General features: G+C 38.3%; 1 long non-coding RNA gene across 1 annotated transcript; it reads left to right on the top strand.

Moving 5' to 3' along the window:
• The first annotated feature begins 1,244 nt into the window (after positions 1–1,244).
• Positions 1,245–13,383, top strand: LOC143716235 (uncharacterized). Its single transcript, XR_013195961.1, has 3 exons — positions 1,245–1,341; positions 2,117–2,172; positions 12,553–13,383. It is a non-coding gene; the product is annotated as an uncharacterized LOC143716235 (long non-coding RNA).
• The last annotated feature ends 4,307 nt before the right edge of the window (positions 13,384–17,690 follow it).

Genomic DNA, 17,690 nt, shown 5'->3' with positions numbered 1-17,690 from the left:
TCAGTTCAGTTACTGTTAGAGATGCTCATGAGAGGTTTCGATAGCAAACTCAAGACATAGAAGTATCTTACATCTGTTACGTTAGATGAGGGCAATTTTAAGAAAATACCTTTCAGTTTAGATCTCAGTGGCAGAATTAACATAAATGAGTCTCTGATTAGCATTTTAAGACTAGTTATTATTAAATACTTAAAACATACTTACCACATATTGATGAAACTGAAGCAGGCGACTCCACCTGTGTTAATGTCCTTTAATTACACAAGCTGTAAAGCAGCCTTTTTTCCCCCCTCTTCTTTTCTGTTTGGCACCTGCGCTCTTTCAGATGTGGACCGATTGGACCTTCCCCTGATTAATGGACCTGATTGGCAATAGAGGAGACTGACAAACGATTGCAGGGGTTTCATTCCTCTAAAATTCTAAGTCATTATTGGAGAGCAGTGAATCTGTGCAATCTAATAATGCTCTGAGTGTTCTTTTCAAGCTTTTAAACTAATTCGTGATTGATCACTAATTATCGGGGACGGAGCCTCTCGAGACAGCACTTTACAGCTCTAAACGTTTGTTCTATCTTAAAACTCTTTGAAAGGAGCTATAACTTCCAAATGGTTGACTCTGCTCCCTAGTGGAGAGTCAATAGACCGCCTTGAGACGTTTGAGTGAACATCGATGTTCTTTGCCAATATGCAGTATTGCCTCTCGACAGAATAAAACACCTGGAACTGGCCGTCTGGTTTTGATGGGACCGTAGTTGGCAATCAGCAGTGTTACTACTCTTATTGAACTACTTATTGGGTATTTGTATAGTGCTCCCCACAAGCACTTTAACAGCCAGATTTCGGTTGACAAATCCACATTCTGTAATTGCATGACCATTGATTTCAGTTCCAGTCAAAAAGAGAGAGAAAAGGGAAGTGCCTTCTTAAAGACAAGACATATATTAGTGTAATGCCGATGGCAAAGGCTCGTAGCCTATATGTGGAGTGAAAGGAGCGCGCGCACACACACACACACACACACACACACACACACACACACACACACACACACACACACACACACACACACACACACACACACACACACACACACACACACACACACACACACACACACACACAGAGAGAGAGAGGTTGTAAAGACACTGAGCCTGTGGCTCTCACACGGACGTCTCACCGGAATAACGTTTTCTTATCAGTGTTGATATTATAGTCTTTGCTTGTTCACTTTGCATGCAGAATGTGGAAATGAAGAGGTCTGAATCTTTCAAGTGAAACTTCTGTTTCTACAAATTATGGACAGATGATTAATATTTATGGTGTCATAACCAAAATATTTCAGGTAAGATGACAGTTTTCTTACTTTGTTCATATATATATATTTTTTAATGGATATTTTTCCGTTAAGGAACAGGATATTTTTGAGCAAATAAAGGATCACATTTCATTTAAAAGACAAAAGAAAAATGTATTTCTGTTGCATTCCCATATCCTAATATATGGTCCTTGAAGAGTAATCTTTGTGTTTAAATTTTAGATATTAAAAAACGTTTAAAATATGTCTAAATGCCATAAGGAATTAAACAAACTGCAGCCTGCTACAACACTAATCAAGCTGTCTGTCTGACTGAAATGAAGTGCTCAGGAACTTCCATTTAGTTCCAAAAGGAGGCAATAGTGCTTCATGTGGTGTGATGTAAACTGCCGGTCCATTGTTTCATGCAGCAACAGTGTAAGACCTGTGAGTTTTCTACTTTTTGCTTGTTGTTAAGCCCTTTTATTTCAAGGTCAGCACACAGACATGCACACAAAGGTCCATTGTGGTGTTGTGCAGGTGTTAGTCTATTGACAGAAAATTTGCTGTGAATTTGCTGTTTTATAGTTTACACGGATAAAATAAATAAATAAAAAATCAACATTTTATCATACATTTTTTAAAATCATTGTAATAAAAAAAATTCACTACAAATGTCCCAAATTTTCATAGCAAAGGGGTTAAATACTGCCAAGTGCTGTCTCTGTATTGTTTTAAATGAGCTGCATGGTTTCATTATATTTTTGTGTAAAGAATACTCAAATACATAAAGTGTGATACATATGATTTGTTTGTAGAACAGATGACCTGCACCGTAGCAGCTGCTGTTAGCACAGATCTTTGTTCCAGACTCTTGAGGTTAGTAGTTTAATAATGCACACTGGGAGAGATTATTGTATGATTTACTTACCATGATAAATGAAATTAGCCCATTCACTATTTGTTGAGATTCAGTTAGTTGTTTTAAATGCTCCCTTCCCTTTTTTATTTGCAGAGGAAACACAGATAACCATATGCTATTCAGCATCAAAGGGGCAGGCAGCAGCTGCCTTTGAAACTCCGATTTAAAACACATTCTTATTTGTTTTCACTTTGTAAAGTCATAGGGTCAGTGTAGTGGATTGCCGGTCAATGTTGCTGTGTTATGGTAAGGCGTGACCTGAGAAAGGCAGTAAATGTACCGCCTTTGTTCTTGATGTTGTTCTTATGGATGTGAGCTGTTGTGAGCTGTTTGTCTGGCTAAAGTGGTCATTAAAACTGACAAATAGGACCAGGGCTAAGAGACACTGGCTGAACCCCCGCTAGGGTCTCTTAAAGCTTAATTGGCATTATTTTGGCTTTGAAGGGTCACAGGCTTAAACCTTTTATTGTGGCCACCGTAATGACAATGTTCCTCCCCCACTTCTGCACCTCTCTGTTTTGTTCTTACCCAGTTAGACAACCACCTTCACCTCAGCACGAGTGCTCTTTTTACCTCCTTTTTTCCCATAACCTTTGACCTTATGGACTGATCTGCAATCATCTGGAGCAGTCCTCCCTTGTTTATTTCTCTTCCTTGTAGTCACTCTGACACCCACCAAAACTAAGTGTGCTGTTGTGTAAACTGTTTAAGTAATATTAGCTAATTAATTTAATATAAAAATGAACTGTTAAACTTAATTACCCAGGTAGGATACTTTTTCTGGAATACTCTAGATTGTCGAGGTAGCCTATGTTATTGTGTTGTGAGATAAGAGACACAGGAAAAGGGTAAAGCTCTGCATCAGGGGTTTCAAAATTTTTCGTGCCATGAAGATTGCAAAGGACTTTCTTCCTAAATTATAAAGGTTATCGTATATTAAAAGTCCAACTTATACAGTGTGAGGAAAAATAGAGAATATAATATTATAAAGACATGTTTAAAAATTTAATAATTGCCATGTATTTATTTTGCTAAATATATTAAATAGTATCTGCAAGGTATCATTTGTATTGAAGGAAACAAATATTTTTTAATTGAATTCAGATTTACTTGTTACAGCACTTTTTACATTGCAATTTTTTTTGTTTGTTTTTTGCCAGAGACCCCCTTGATGCAAACATTTTGAAAACTCCTTTACTAGATACACTGAATAGAAACCATTTGAGGTAAGACGTTAACATGGCATTTGTTTGTTACCTACAGGGATATGGTATGATGGACAGGTATTAAGAGGGAAGGGAAATACAGAGAACGGAGTAGGGTTCTCATTGAAGGGTGGCAATCAGGAAAAGCCAAAAAAAAGTGAGTGAGGGGAGAGAAAGTGAGAGTGTGTGAAAGAGGAGAGAGCTAGAGGGAGGCTGAGAGAATGTCTCAAAGGACTAATGTCCTCATTGTACAACCTGGTTTGAATGCAGACAGATTCTCTGAGAAATTAGGGCAGGAGAGAGAATCGCCAGATCGCGGCTGAAACACCCTGCACAGTGAAACTCACCGCCAAAAAATGTAATTCCTGGTGTCAAAAATCAATTCATTACTTAACTTTTATTAGACAAAAATTAGATTTTAGCAGTAATTAGCAGATGAATGATCAACCTGTTTTTAAAAAGCAGATACACATTTGATTTGTATTTCTATTCTCCGAATAGAAGCTTGTTTCAGCGGAATCACGTTTTCTAGAATGAATCTGTTTGCTCTTCAGTCTTATCAGCTCAGTGTGTGTTTGTGAGAGCTGGAGAATATGAGCAGTGATTCCATGGGTCGTGTGTGTTTTTGTCTGCGATAGATAGAGCGGCATGTGATAAGTATGCATGTATGTGTGAAAACAGCAGTGGTTTGTTTTGCTACACTTGGTGAACAAAAGTCTCATCCGGCTGATCAGTGAAATGGCAAATAGATCTGAATGTAGGCTGAGAGACAAGGAGCTTATCAGAGTTATCCAGACAGCGGCACAGATAGAAGAGTGAAAACAGACGTGCACACACTGAAAAACACCATGGAAGGCGTATCTCATTCTTTCCTTGGGTGGATAAGCATATGAAACGGCATACTGTAAATGATAACAGTACTGGTGGATGAGATGGCGAACAGTTATCCATAACACATTTTTTGACTTTTTGACAAATTATTTGCTCAACTTGGTTGCTTTTAGTTCTCTTTCATGAGTTCATATTTTGTGTTCTAGTTGTTTAGTTTGTGTTTTAGTGTTTTTTATTGCAACAAGCATAATTTAACAGCATAATACATACAAAATGCAAACTTATAATTCAGTCCTTTTCAGCTGTGTGGTTGTACAATCAGCTGGTCATTAACACAAAATATAATCTCTGTTAGGGTGATAAATTTAAGATATTTTTTTTATTTAATGACATTATACTGTTTATTACCAGGCTACTTGACAAATAAATAAATACAGAGACCTAAAATGTTGAAATTGATTTATCAGCATGTGTAAAAAAACAAGGAAACAAGACAAGAAACAAGCTTAATGAAACAGTTATAAACAGTTAATAGTGGCCATTATACAAAAAATGTAGAATTCTGTGTTTGACCAATCGGAATCAAGTATACTAGATTATAGTATAATATGATGTAACTGTTGTACTCCATAGGATAATAGTTAAATAAGTATAATTAAAGTATAAATATACATTACCATTCAAAAGTTTGTGGTCAGTAAGTTTTTTTTAATATAAAGAAATTGATCATTTAATTCAGCAACTTGATTGAATTGATTAAAAGTGACAGTAAAGACAACATTGATCATAATAAGAAATGTTTCTTGAGCGGCAAATCAGCATATTAGGATGATTGGATCATGTGGCACTAAAGACTGGATTAATGATGCTGAAAGTTCACCTTCATCACAGGAATAAATTACAGTTAAAAATATTCAAATGTAATATTACTTTTTATCTGATTTTTTTATTAAGTAGATGCAGCATCGGAGCATGAGAGGCGTCCTTCAAAAACTTCTCCAAAAATCTTACTGGTCCCAAACATTTGAATGGTATTGAATAAAGAAGTAATTTGCAACCTGTTTAAGTTTCAAAAGAGGTCATGGTTTTGACTAAGGAGGCGTGTCACCTGTGATTTGTGAGAACTTGTGAGCAGTAACATAAGATGGTATTTCACAACTTATTTAACCAGTTGAAAAGCTTTAGCTCAGGTGTCTTTTTACCTTACACATTCCTATTCTTAGTAGAAAACGCACCATTTTGGGAAAGCCAGTCATTTTGGGATGCCCCTGGGGCAGATGAAGGGTCAGGGGGTTAGTTAGGTGCCATTCTCTCAGCACTGGGAACTGGGACCCTCCCATTTGTGGTACAGACCTCTGCCATTTAGCCACCTGCCTCCAATAAAGAAAAAGCGAGCGGCCGGTAAAATTCAGCGTTTGCCTCGGGCAGCTGGACGTGTTATTGATCCAGTGGGGGAGGCTCTCTCTTGCTCCTCTACTCCTGATGGAGGACGGACTTTGGTCTGAGCCGCATTCCTGGGTTCTGTTCAGCTCGGAGGCAGAAGGGAGGGAGGATGTGGATGGGAGGAGGGACTGGAAATCACTTGTCATGTGCCTATAAAAGTGTGCCTTTCGTTTCAGAGCATGCTCACTGAGGCACGCTCGGCTCCCACAAAATCCAGCCCCCAAATTTGAACTGGAGGGAGGGCAAGTTACGCCGCTGAGTCTTGTGTTATACTCTTCTGTGTCTGTTTGGCTTCCACCCTGCATGGTTCCTTCTGCAACTATGGCTCTACAGTTGAAAAGGTGAACGTGGATTACACTGGAAAATATGGAGAGCCTTCACAGGAAGACTTATGAGATGGGTGCGTGCACTTTTCTTAATTCAATTTTTTTTCTACCCCTGTACATTTTCTCTCTTAAGCAAGGAAAACTTCATCAGAAAGATAAGAATTTGAGAAATAATGAGGTCAAAAAAACTTGTAGTTTGAAGTGTTGTTAAGCTCAAATGGAAAGCAACCAGTGAAGAAAAGGTCAGGAGGTATGTTTACATGCTGGCAAAAAGGCGTTAGGAGGCTTGTACTTGTGTTATGATTGGGAAGACACGTGGACACATTCTGAGAACTCCTACATTGACACAGGGCTCAGAGTTTTACATAACTGTTCGAAGTGTCTCATCACCACTTCATGTGTGGCTGCTCTGATTCAGGGTGAATGTCTGTCTGGGATGTGACGGCAGGGCGGAAGGGATTTGTCTCAACTGCAGCCACGTGGGTACCATGAAAAAAGTCAGATTTCATAAAGTGTGAAACATGTTGTTGTTTTTCTGAATTCTTCCTGCAACTTCTAGAGTTTCTGTAATCATGTTATTTTCTAAAAGTCTCAGATTTTTGTGTGTTCTTGGGGGCACAAGCCATGTGATTTCTTAGCACTAACATATACGTCACCTGCTGCATCTGAAATAATACAGCAATGCAGCAATACTATAAGCAGAAACGTATAATTTCCGGTCACACTTATAAAAGCTAAAATTACAAGATGTTACCTTTATCTACAAAAATATTTCATGTAACCATTTCACTGTATGTTATGTTGTCTAATCGATGTATTTTTGCTAACACTTTACAATGTTTCATTAGGCATCATTAGTTAACTACATAAGTTAACATGAACGAAGAATGAACAATACTTCTAAATCCATTTATTAATCTTAATTAATGTTATTTCAGCTTTAATAAAATCAAAAGTCTTTGTTAACATTAGATAATGCACTTTGCATTAACATGAACCAAACAATGAACAACTTATTTTTAACTAACATTAGCAAAGATAATTAAATACTGTAACAAATGTAGTGCTCATTGTTAGTTAATGGTAGTTAATCCCTCCTGTATGCTGAAACCACCAGTATGTGTTATTTTTGCGAACATATTTTTATTGAATTTTACAACACATTTAACACAAGAACATAACATACACTTAATACAACAATAACTTATTCAAATCCCTCCCCCTCTACATTAACCCTGGCAGTCGTAAAAAAAAAAAAAATCCTTAAACATACAGTGCTTTATATCACACACTCCTGTTCAGCATTAAGCCTATAATACAACTTCACACATCTAAAGCCTCTTCAATATCTGAAAAAATTCAGAGGACTTCCCCTTGAGCACATATGGGGCCAAACTGGATATCAAGTTTTTCAGCCAAAGTCCAAGGAAGGACTGTGTTATTTTAATATGTCAGACCAGGAAGTTGATTAAAGGCCTCTGGCTAAGATATACAGTATAGGGCCTATACTTTTAGTTTGAAATCAAGAAGCAAGATCTTAATTGCGTACTGAACAACATATTTACACATTTGTCACCACTGTATTGTCGTCCAATACAGGGGCTGTAAAGTTTGTCTGCCTTTTAAACCTTAAACCTTAGTGTACTAATTTAAAATTTAGATTTGATAATATTTGTCCTGTGAAACAGAAGTTCCTCAGAAGTGTCAAAATTATTTTCTATGTATTTACTTAGCATATGTAGTCATACTAGTAATAGCATTATTAACACTATTTCAGTCCAGATTTTTGAGCACACAACGTTTAAATTCCAACACAACTTCAGATTATATTTGGTATTATTTGTGCATTTATTATTTATGCTACATGTTGCAACTTTTGTTTTTGTTGTTTAATATCTGAAAATAAAAGTTAAGATGTTTTTCTCCCTCTCTTATTTTAATGTCCAGGGGACAGTGACAGTCGATGAAATCATTTTGCCACTCAGCTGTGTGCAGCTCCCTTCTCCAGCAGGAGATCTAAAGATGAACTGTGTTTTCCGACAGCCTGTTTGTTTTGTCATAAAGGCTCACCAGACATAACACATACTCCCATGCTTTGATACGGGAAATTCACATCTGGGAAGTGCTGCTTGGCAACAAACAGCAGTATTTAAATCCCATAACCCACTAATATGGTTTATTTTCATTACACCCTTTGGCACTGTTTGTAAGTAACATAACACAATACTACATATGAAAAGTGTGTTTGCACTCTAATTCATGACTCTTAGGTACTTGTTTTAGCACTTAGATAATTACACGCTTTCATCACCTTCAAAAAAAAAACCTTCATAAACTTAAGGAAAAGTGTAATTTTATAGACCCAAACACTGTTGGTTAGTGGTCAGTTTTTATGTTTCCATTGAATAAAAGTAAACATGTCTAATGGAGATGTGCCCATGGTTTTCTGGTAAAGCATTTTTTTCTACTTACCCCATTACAATATATATATTTTAAATTTTAAAATTCATTTCTAGCTAACCAGAAGCATTTAGTAAATTCATTTATTTGCTGAAGATACTTGAGCCATTCGTGATAATACGTCGATGCAAACAGCTTAAGATAATTTTCTTTGTCCTGAATGCTGAAGCCATGAAATCTTCAATTCATAGAGCATCACACTCAATGAGGCCATGAAAGCTTTTTGGTTTACTGGCCAAAACCAACACTTTTTCCTATTGTGTTTAGTATCAGAACTGTAACGGTCAAATCATTTCTACTTGCCTTGCTGTGTCCTTCAAAGTTGCAAAAATAGAGGGACTGTAAAAAAATTAAAAATGATTTAAAAACTCAAGTTTAATTGCTGCCTTAATTCGAAGAGATTTGCCACAATTGTATTTTGGTTCTTTTGGTCCGGATGGAAAAATAAAGAAAATAATGCATTTAGGGTGTGTTCACACTTAGCAGGTTTGGTTCGATTAAAATAAACCCTGGTGCAATTGCTCTGTTAGTGCGGTTAATTTCATTCAGTGTGAACTCTACAATTCGAACCCTGGTGCCCACCAAACAAGCGAGCAGAGACTGATGAAAAGATGGGTCTCTGTTCACTTCCAAATGAACTCTGGTGTGGTTTGAATGAAATGTGAACACAACGCGGACCAAAGACATGTAAACAAACCAAAAAAGGACATGATGTCACAAGATTTGACCCTAAAAAAGAATGCTCAAGCATACCTGCTTTTCCTTTCATAGTCCCGATGTTGCCATTATAGTTCGGTAAAGGCATCAGAACCGTGTCTCCTCCCAGCAGATCTTCTTTGTCTGTGTGAAGGAGGGATTCCTCTGCTGTTTTGACTCCTTCACTCATTTTATAAGCTCTTCACGTGTTGTCAGCTCCATCATATACCATCATACTGTATGTATGCACATAGAGAGCACATTTAGCCCAGCACACAGCATTGTTTTTAATGTTCGACATGTCACAAAAGCCGTTTTTTGTTTTGAGTCTTAAAAAAAATACATGTTTTGTGACAGAGCTTAACAAACATCCAAAACAATGCTGTGTTGTTGCTGTGCAACAATGTGTATAGCCAACATATGATGATATTTTAACAAGCTGAGAACTCGTGAAGAGTTTATAAAATGTGTAAAGGAGTCAAAACAGCGTCAGGAATTCCTAATTTCTGCAGATCTTCGTTTGTGTGCATATTAAGCAGTATATAGCATAGCATAACAGCTGTAGCTTTGTTGCAAGGCAATCTCAACCTGTTGTTATGAAGTCTTAGCTCACTCTGCTTTGGGCCAAAGTACATTGAATATGTCAGATCTTTTGTTTGGTCTGGCAGACACACGTCATTGCTCACGCAACGTTATCATACTGACATCAGCTGTGTGTTTTGAGGAAAGGGTGAAAGAGTTCAGTTGTTAACACAACACTAAAAGCATACAGCAGAAGGCCACTAAGCCCTGAAGGAAAGCAGTCAATTTCCGACTTTTAAGAATGTCCTTAATATTATATGAGGCGTTTCCTTTCCCACAATAGCAGGACACTGTGGTTAACCCTTGGAAGCAATATTATTTCTGAGCTCTTTGTTTTCTCAGCTATCTTACCTGTCCCTGAGATTGATTTGAAGGCTGAGTGTGAAATGAGATCAGCTGATAAAAGCAGCGTATGCTGTTGTGGAAGCTGGAATTGCTCACATGTGAGTTTCCATAAGGTTTATGGGCAGCAACTGGCAGGAATTTTGCTGTTGATATTTGAATTTGGGTGTTTTAAACATTTTACGCCTTTGCTGTAAGTTTAAATGCTGCAACGCATATATCCACTAATGGCTAGTCTCGTGTAGCCAGACCTTCAGGCTGACGGAAGAAGTTCTGGACTCCATCGCAGCGTTCATTGGCCAAACACATGTAAAGCAAGCAACCAATCACAGTTCGTTTTGTTCAGCGTCATCTTTAGGGGCGTGAAAATGTAAAGGCCAATCAGAGATGTTTAAGTTAGTCAGAATCTGCTCAACACCGCCCAAAACGGCAGAGTTTAGTTCACCGTGCACTTTAGAGTTCTGTATGAAAAAAGTGAGTTTTCTCATAAATCCTTTCATTATTACCAACAAAGTGTGAACACTATGTGAATAATAGATGTACTGTGCACTGTAGACCACTTTATTTGATTTTAGCAGGAGGTGAGTTTGTCTTCGTGGCAGGGCTTTGGGGGGTGGGCGCCCACTGGTGGAAACATAAATTGGCACCTATGTTGACAGTGATTATAACCATGGCAACAGATGGGACAAAACGAACTGATACTGCATTGAGCCTTGGAGTGTAAATGCAAACTAATGATGAAAAAATGTAAAAAGCACAACTGTTTTGAACATTGATAATAAGACATTGTCTTGAGCACTAAATTTATTTAATGTATAAGCAAAATGGACTGAAATATACCCAAATGATTCAGAACTGAATCAAGGAAAGCAAGTCCTGTTGCTCTTGCGACTGGATTTGACACTGTGTTACTCTAAACTACCTAGCACTTATACTATTCAATTTCTTGTACGAGTATGTATTGTTGTTATCATTTTTTAAAACTGGTAATGTCAAGTTTCTGTTTTTCCATCTCCGTTTACTCATCAGTAGCAGCAGTAAACACTGTCATAGAGTCCGCTGGGCTTTTGCACAAGTGGAGTTTGTCATTAGTCAGGTTAACAGCTCCTGTGGTTCTCCTTTCTTTCTGTCTCGATCTCTCCTTCTCCACGGGGTGTTCGGAGTGCCAGACACTCACAGGTTGCCATTTTATGGGGCTCTGCAGAACCAGATTTATGGGAATGATAAAAGCTGTGTAGAGCAATAATGACACAGGCAGCTGCTCTGAGCCTCGTTCCCGTCTTGTACTGCTGTGTCCCCGGTCCTCTCAGAGAGAAAGACAAATAAAAATGTATAAATGATGTCCTGTGGAAGATATTAGACAATATGATCCCCTTACTTGTGTGGTCCTTATCTCGATTGCTGTCACAATGAAGAGATTTGTAGCTATGTACTTTGATCTAATGCTCCTGGCCTCTTGTAGTGTGGTAGTTTTTGGTCATGTACAGAAGTAATCCATGCTTGTAAAAGCCTGTCTCTTAGTCTGCGATAACATCCATCATTCATCACTATAAAATAAGAGGGAATAAAAAGCTGATGGGACTTGGGCAGAGAGAGAGAGTGGGTTAGCGACTGCCACCATCATTAATGACCTGACAGAAGTGGAGATTGATGCCACTTTGTGTTGTGTAATGGTCCAGCAGACTACCAATGATAAAAACAGATCATAAATCTACAACTATCTGCTTGGTACAACAATTTTATGTGTGCTGTCTTGCATTTATTGGATTCATTCGGAACATATTCCATGACCCTTGGTAGTGGCTGAACGATATGGGTTTTTCAGTGGCCGATGTCATTGCTTATCTCTTGAGAGCAGGCTAAAATGACTGCAATTACTCACGCATTCACTAATCCCTATATAGTACATGTGTTTTTTTAAAGCGCTATATCAGCAAGGAATAGACCAACTGTAGCCAAGAATTCAGACAGCATGGTGGAAATCATTTGTGGGGTGAGGCGGTCAGAGTACCGGCAACATATGAGAAGTGCTGGTAGTATGCACGAAAAAGTGAGGTACAACATTCCGGTGCTTACTTCACGCACTGTACGCGGTTAGAAAAATGGCTGCATGCATGCGAACTTACGCACATACTATGTTGATGATGAAATATGATGATGAGTATACTTTGCTCCTAACCCCATTATTGGACACTTTCACTATAAATGAAAAAGTGCATTTTTAAATTGCCTCGTGTACAGGGTCGCTGGCTCAGGATGCTTTAATAACAAGGATTTTTTACATTTCTGGATATCCTTTGACTCATAATGACCTGCAGAATCAATTTTAGAAAGACATTTTACTCACACTTATCATTAATCATTTTGGCTGTCTCTAGGGTCCACATCAATTTGTTCCAAGTGTACTTTCTCTTGTTCTGCTTTGCTGACAGTGGTGTTTCTCTGTCCACAGCTGGAGAGGAGAAGAACAAGTATGGGGCCCTTGTTTGCCATGCTGAGAGAGACGGATCGGGTCAGTGCAACTGTTGTCATTTCTCCCCCCCCATCGTATATCCCCCAGCAACACCCCAGCTAGACCCATCAGATCAACCCTGAAGAATGGGGTCAATCTTGGGTTTGCCAGCAGATTAGCTGCTCAGCCAGTAAATGATCTGAGGATGAAACCCTGGCCAAATAGCACTTATAACCTTCTTTCACAACCCTTTCAGAGCTAGTTCCAGATGGGCACATTTACCTGCACAAACAGTGAGTGCACTAAGGTCAAGTTCAAGCATCTCTTGTATGCGTTTTCAAATGGATACTTTTATATTCATAAAAGAACATTTTAAATTGCAGCATTCCCTGTCGTATATTTTAAGTCTGTAAACCTTGCAAAAAGAATTGCTAATAAAAAGCGTAATGCCCAAAGAACCAAGCATATTTGAAAAAGCACAAAAGAACATAATTTGTGCCTTTTTGTAAAAAAAAAAAGAATTAAAAGAATCTCGTCTGAGATTTTAACTTGGTGGGGCACACTTTTTGCCTCCTGTTCAGTCATTCTCTTATATCTTCCCATTCCTCTTTCCGTTCCATCATTTTGCCAGAGGATTCATATGCTAATAGGGTTCAGGAGATGAGGTGGTTCTCACGTTCAACTTGAAACTCAGGCTTTTGTGTGCCTAAGGCACAAGCTGCAGAACAGAAGCTAGAAGGGAAATTAAAATCTGCTGAATGCCCCAGCGGGACTGGGAGGGTAGTGAAGGGGGGGGCAGGGGCGGTCCAGCAGCTGCTGATATTGGATAAATGTGAGATGCCCACTGTAGCGTTTCTTGCTCTCCTAGGGGACCGGCTAAACGAGGCATGGCTGTGTTTCTTTAATCTTACTGGCCTGTTCCTTTCTGAGGATGGTTATTTAGCAAATGGTACTGTGACCCGGATGCATACCCTGCAATTCCATGGCATTGTTTAACTACTCTGGAAGTTCCTCACACCACTTATAATACAAGTCTGACTCTGTATTCACTCTTACTCTTTAGTTAATGTAAGGGCCCACATTTCTGAAAGTGGTACCATTTAAAGGGATAAAGTAGTTAGGCATTTGTGTTTTTATTTATTCACCCTCATGTCATTCCAAACCGGTATGATATTCTTTTTCTATGGAACACAAAAAAATATATTTTGAAGAGTGTCTTTTTTTCCATATAATGGGTTCAATGTTGTTTTGCACACCATTGTAACTGTATGTTCAAAAACTGTTCAAAATATCTTCTTTAATGGTCCACAGAAAAAAGGTCATACAGGATTGAAATTATGTGATTTTTTGGTTTCTGGTTGAACTATTCCTTTAATGGCGTTTGGACCGGTTTGCAGTCGCTGTTCAAAGAGAGGCTATTTTTTCATGAGTTACTCTCACGATGTGCAATCACTAGGACAACCACAAATCGTATGTGCTTGCTGATGCAGATTGCACACAATCGGGGCTTCAATGATTAATATAGCCTTTTTTCCCTTTAGCTCCAAAAGGTGGGACTTGCAAAAACATAGGACCAACCTTAAAATAACAACTCGAGCCTGCAATTATGAGCAATTTTTAGAAAATGTGAGATAATTGTACAGTATAGTCCTACAAGTTTATTATTCCTGTCACCCATAGCAAAACTAGATAAAATATAGGTAGCACTTTGTGACCAATGTTGTGGTTTCAATTGTTCTAAAAAAAATAACTTCGCAGAGATCTTTGATGCCAGAAATAATTAGACTTTATTTTTCAACAAATAAAGCCGAACGCCGTTCCGTTCCATAGAACGGTGCTCAGACGCTGTGGCCCTCTGGCGCTGTGGCACTCCCGAGTATGTTTGGTTCAGAGTTATATACATACATCTTCTTCCGAAGAAGGTAACAGGTAATAGATAGTTTTGGGTAAAGGTCTTATACCATGTGACTTCCCAGAATAGAATTTTCTGCTGCATTGGCATTGCAGGGTCTTTCTGCAGAAGGTCTTTTTACAGGCTATTGGTTTTACATACACAGAGGAAGTCCACAGAGTAAATAACTCACACAGGAAATAATTGTGTATTCTTATATAGCTAAATTACTTATTTTCTAAATAATAAAATCTTCAACACCAATCAGAGCAGCTCTGTGATTGATATAAGGAATAGTTTTATCTGATTGCAATTTAGTATTAGACCAGCTTCAGTGTGCGTTTGCTTTCTCCGCTGGGATGATTGTCTTGGGTTTTGTCTTTCATCAACTATACAGCCTGGTCTGTGTTTGTGTAAAGACTGAGAAATGGAATAGAAAAGACATGATCTCCAGACGGGAATGCACAACCACAGAACACAAGATTGAATGCAGTTTATTTTTGTTAATCGTCACCTTCCAGACTCTGGAATGCTCACATGTCAGCCCATGGTCTGAGAGGATCCTACAACTCCCTGCTGTTATAAATGATGTACGATTTGCTGGGTCAGATTGGAGTCACGGGTATATGTCTAGTATTCATGCAAGGGTTTTATTTTTTGCTTTATTATTTCCATTTTTGACTATTTATTATACAGCGTCCCCTAAAAGGATTTGGATGCTTATATCGCACTTAAAGTCTAAATGTGCAAACAAATGAATAGAATCACAATTAACTTTTTTTGTGCCATTTTTACAGTCTCTATCAACTGTGATTTTAGTGGCTGTACATGTGTTCACACATGTGTCCTAACAGGGTAACCACAGGTGCAATTTAAAACCTTAAAGCTGCAGTCCATAGTTTTTCCTCTTTGTCGCTATCTTTGTTCGAAATCTGCAATTGCAGTTTTTCGCAGAATTATCAACTCTACGTGGGTTGTGCCCCGGCACGGCACTGCGCGGATGAATCCAATGTTTTGAGGAGAATGTGCGGCTGTCAGTCACCGCACCGGTGTGGATACTGTCATTCAGAATCACAGATTCTACTTTTTGAAAGTATGAACAACATAAGAATTTTTACTGGAAAATGTCATCTGAACAAGTAACATCCACTTTTGTTCTGACCAACTAAGGGGAAAAAGCATTGCAGTAAATCGCGCTGATTAAATCTAACGATCGCTTATCATATCACGCCAAACCATGCATATTATACTTTATCAAATTGTTCATGTTAACAACATCAGCATTGCGTGACTACATTTAATGCTCTTCCGATATTATCCTTGTTTTCGCATGAGCCCGGTTGCTGTCTCTTTTCTTTTTCTTTTCTTTTTTCTGTAGCCACTCCTAAGTCTAAAAAGTCTAAACACTTTAATGTGTCTTTTGCATTTTACAACGGGTGAATCTCCAGTTGTCACTGGTGATTGTCATTTGAACCTTTCTGGATCCGCCATCAAATTGGTAAGTTTATGTCAAGTGCTGTGAGAAAAGGCTATAAATCTCCACCTCCTACATCCTCACACGCACTATAGCCTACAAATAGAGACTAGGCATTTGTTTCATAAAAAAAATGTAAAAAGGTATAAACTGTGGAAAAATTACAATTTAACTAAACTGTTTTCTATTTGAATATATTTTAAATTGTAATTTATTCCTCTGATGTTACATGATATTTATATACACTGTATAGCCACTTCATTGTGTACACCTTGCTAGTACCAGGTTTGACCCCCTTTTGCCTTCAGAACTGCCTTAATTCATCACTACACATTAATTAACTTAATCAAACACATCCTATATGAGATAAATTGGATAATAACATAATCTTGCAACTTACAATTGCACAACAGGCTGTGAATGCACAAGCGAACTTGACTGTGCTATAGTCAGAATGTGTAACTCCTGTTGTGGATGTGCTCTTCACGCAACAACGCGGCATCTAAACTAAATTAATTCACAACATTTTATTAAAATAACGTTCTCACTATAATGTTATGTAATATGACAGTCCCAATCATAGTTATTAATGGCGTGCATTGCTGTTTGAACTGTATGCGCTGAATTTAAAGATGATCACCGGTACACTGAAGCAATTTACTATCGCATTATTTAACTTAAAGGGACAATGTGTCGTTTTTTAGGTATTTTATTATCTAAAATCAATATTTTTATTCATAAATATGTCCTTAATGGTGTACAAATACCTCTGCCAATTATCTGACTTATCCTCATAAACGAAGAATTGATTATCTTTATATACATGTGACAGGTAGGTCCACGGAGGCTTCCATGTCGTTCCGCCATCTTGAAAAACTATAATAGCAGAGAGGGTCAAAAAGTACTAGGCCAACGCGTTTCCACAACGCGTTTTCGTTCAGAGCCACCGTCACGTAACTGAAAGCAGCAGAAACAGAGGAGCAGAGCAGTGAGAGGCGCATCCCTGCCCCGGCAAGTTTAAAAGGCTGCATTGCACTGTTATTATTCATAAACTACTGTAACATTTGTTTGTTCGTTGTGTCAAGTTGCAGTTTGTTTGAAATACAAACCTTTTCACCCAAAGGAAAACTCGACGAAGTGCTATTAGAAGACATCCTGTCATAGCTTTTTGGTACATAACAGCTACCGTAGATGCAACACGCATTTGAAAATCGCTGGAGAGCACAATTCGTTTGAATGCAAAATACAATTTCACCGCTAGATGGGAGAAATTCCTACACAATGTCCCTTTACCCAAATGCATCCTATATATACACTCATCTTAAAGGATTATTAGGAACACCATACTAATACTGTGTTTGACCCCCTTTCGCCTTCAGAACTGCCTTAATTCTACGTGGCATTGATTCAACAAGGTGCTGAAAGCATTCTTTAGAAATGTTGGCCCATATTGATAGGATAGCATCTTGCAGTTGATGGAGATTTGTGGGATGCACATCCAGGGCACGAAGCTCCCGTTCCACCACATCCCAAAGATGCTCTATTGGGTTGAGACAATGCTCAGGTAGGCCGTGGCATTTAAATGATGCCCAATTGGCACTAAGGGGCCTAAAGTGTGCCAAGAAAACATCCCCCACACCATTACACCACTACCACCAGCCTGCACAGTGGTAGCAAGGCATGATGGATCCATGTTCTCATTCTGTTTACGCCAAATTCTGACTCTACCATCTGAATGTCTCAACAGAAATTGAGACTCATCAGACCAGGCAA

The sequence above is a fragment of the Siphateles boraxobius genome, unplaced genomic scaffold (genome assembly GCF_051911475.1).
Source record: "Siphateles boraxobius isolate OS27281-9 unplaced genomic scaffold, OSU_SipBor_1 6, whole genome shotgun sequence".
NCBI lineage: Eukaryota > Metazoa > Chordata > Actinopteri > Cypriniformes > Leuciscidae > Siphateles > Siphateles boraxobius.
The sequence above is the reverse complement of the archived record's forward strand: the minus strand, read 5'-3'. Positions and strand labels throughout refer to the sequence as shown.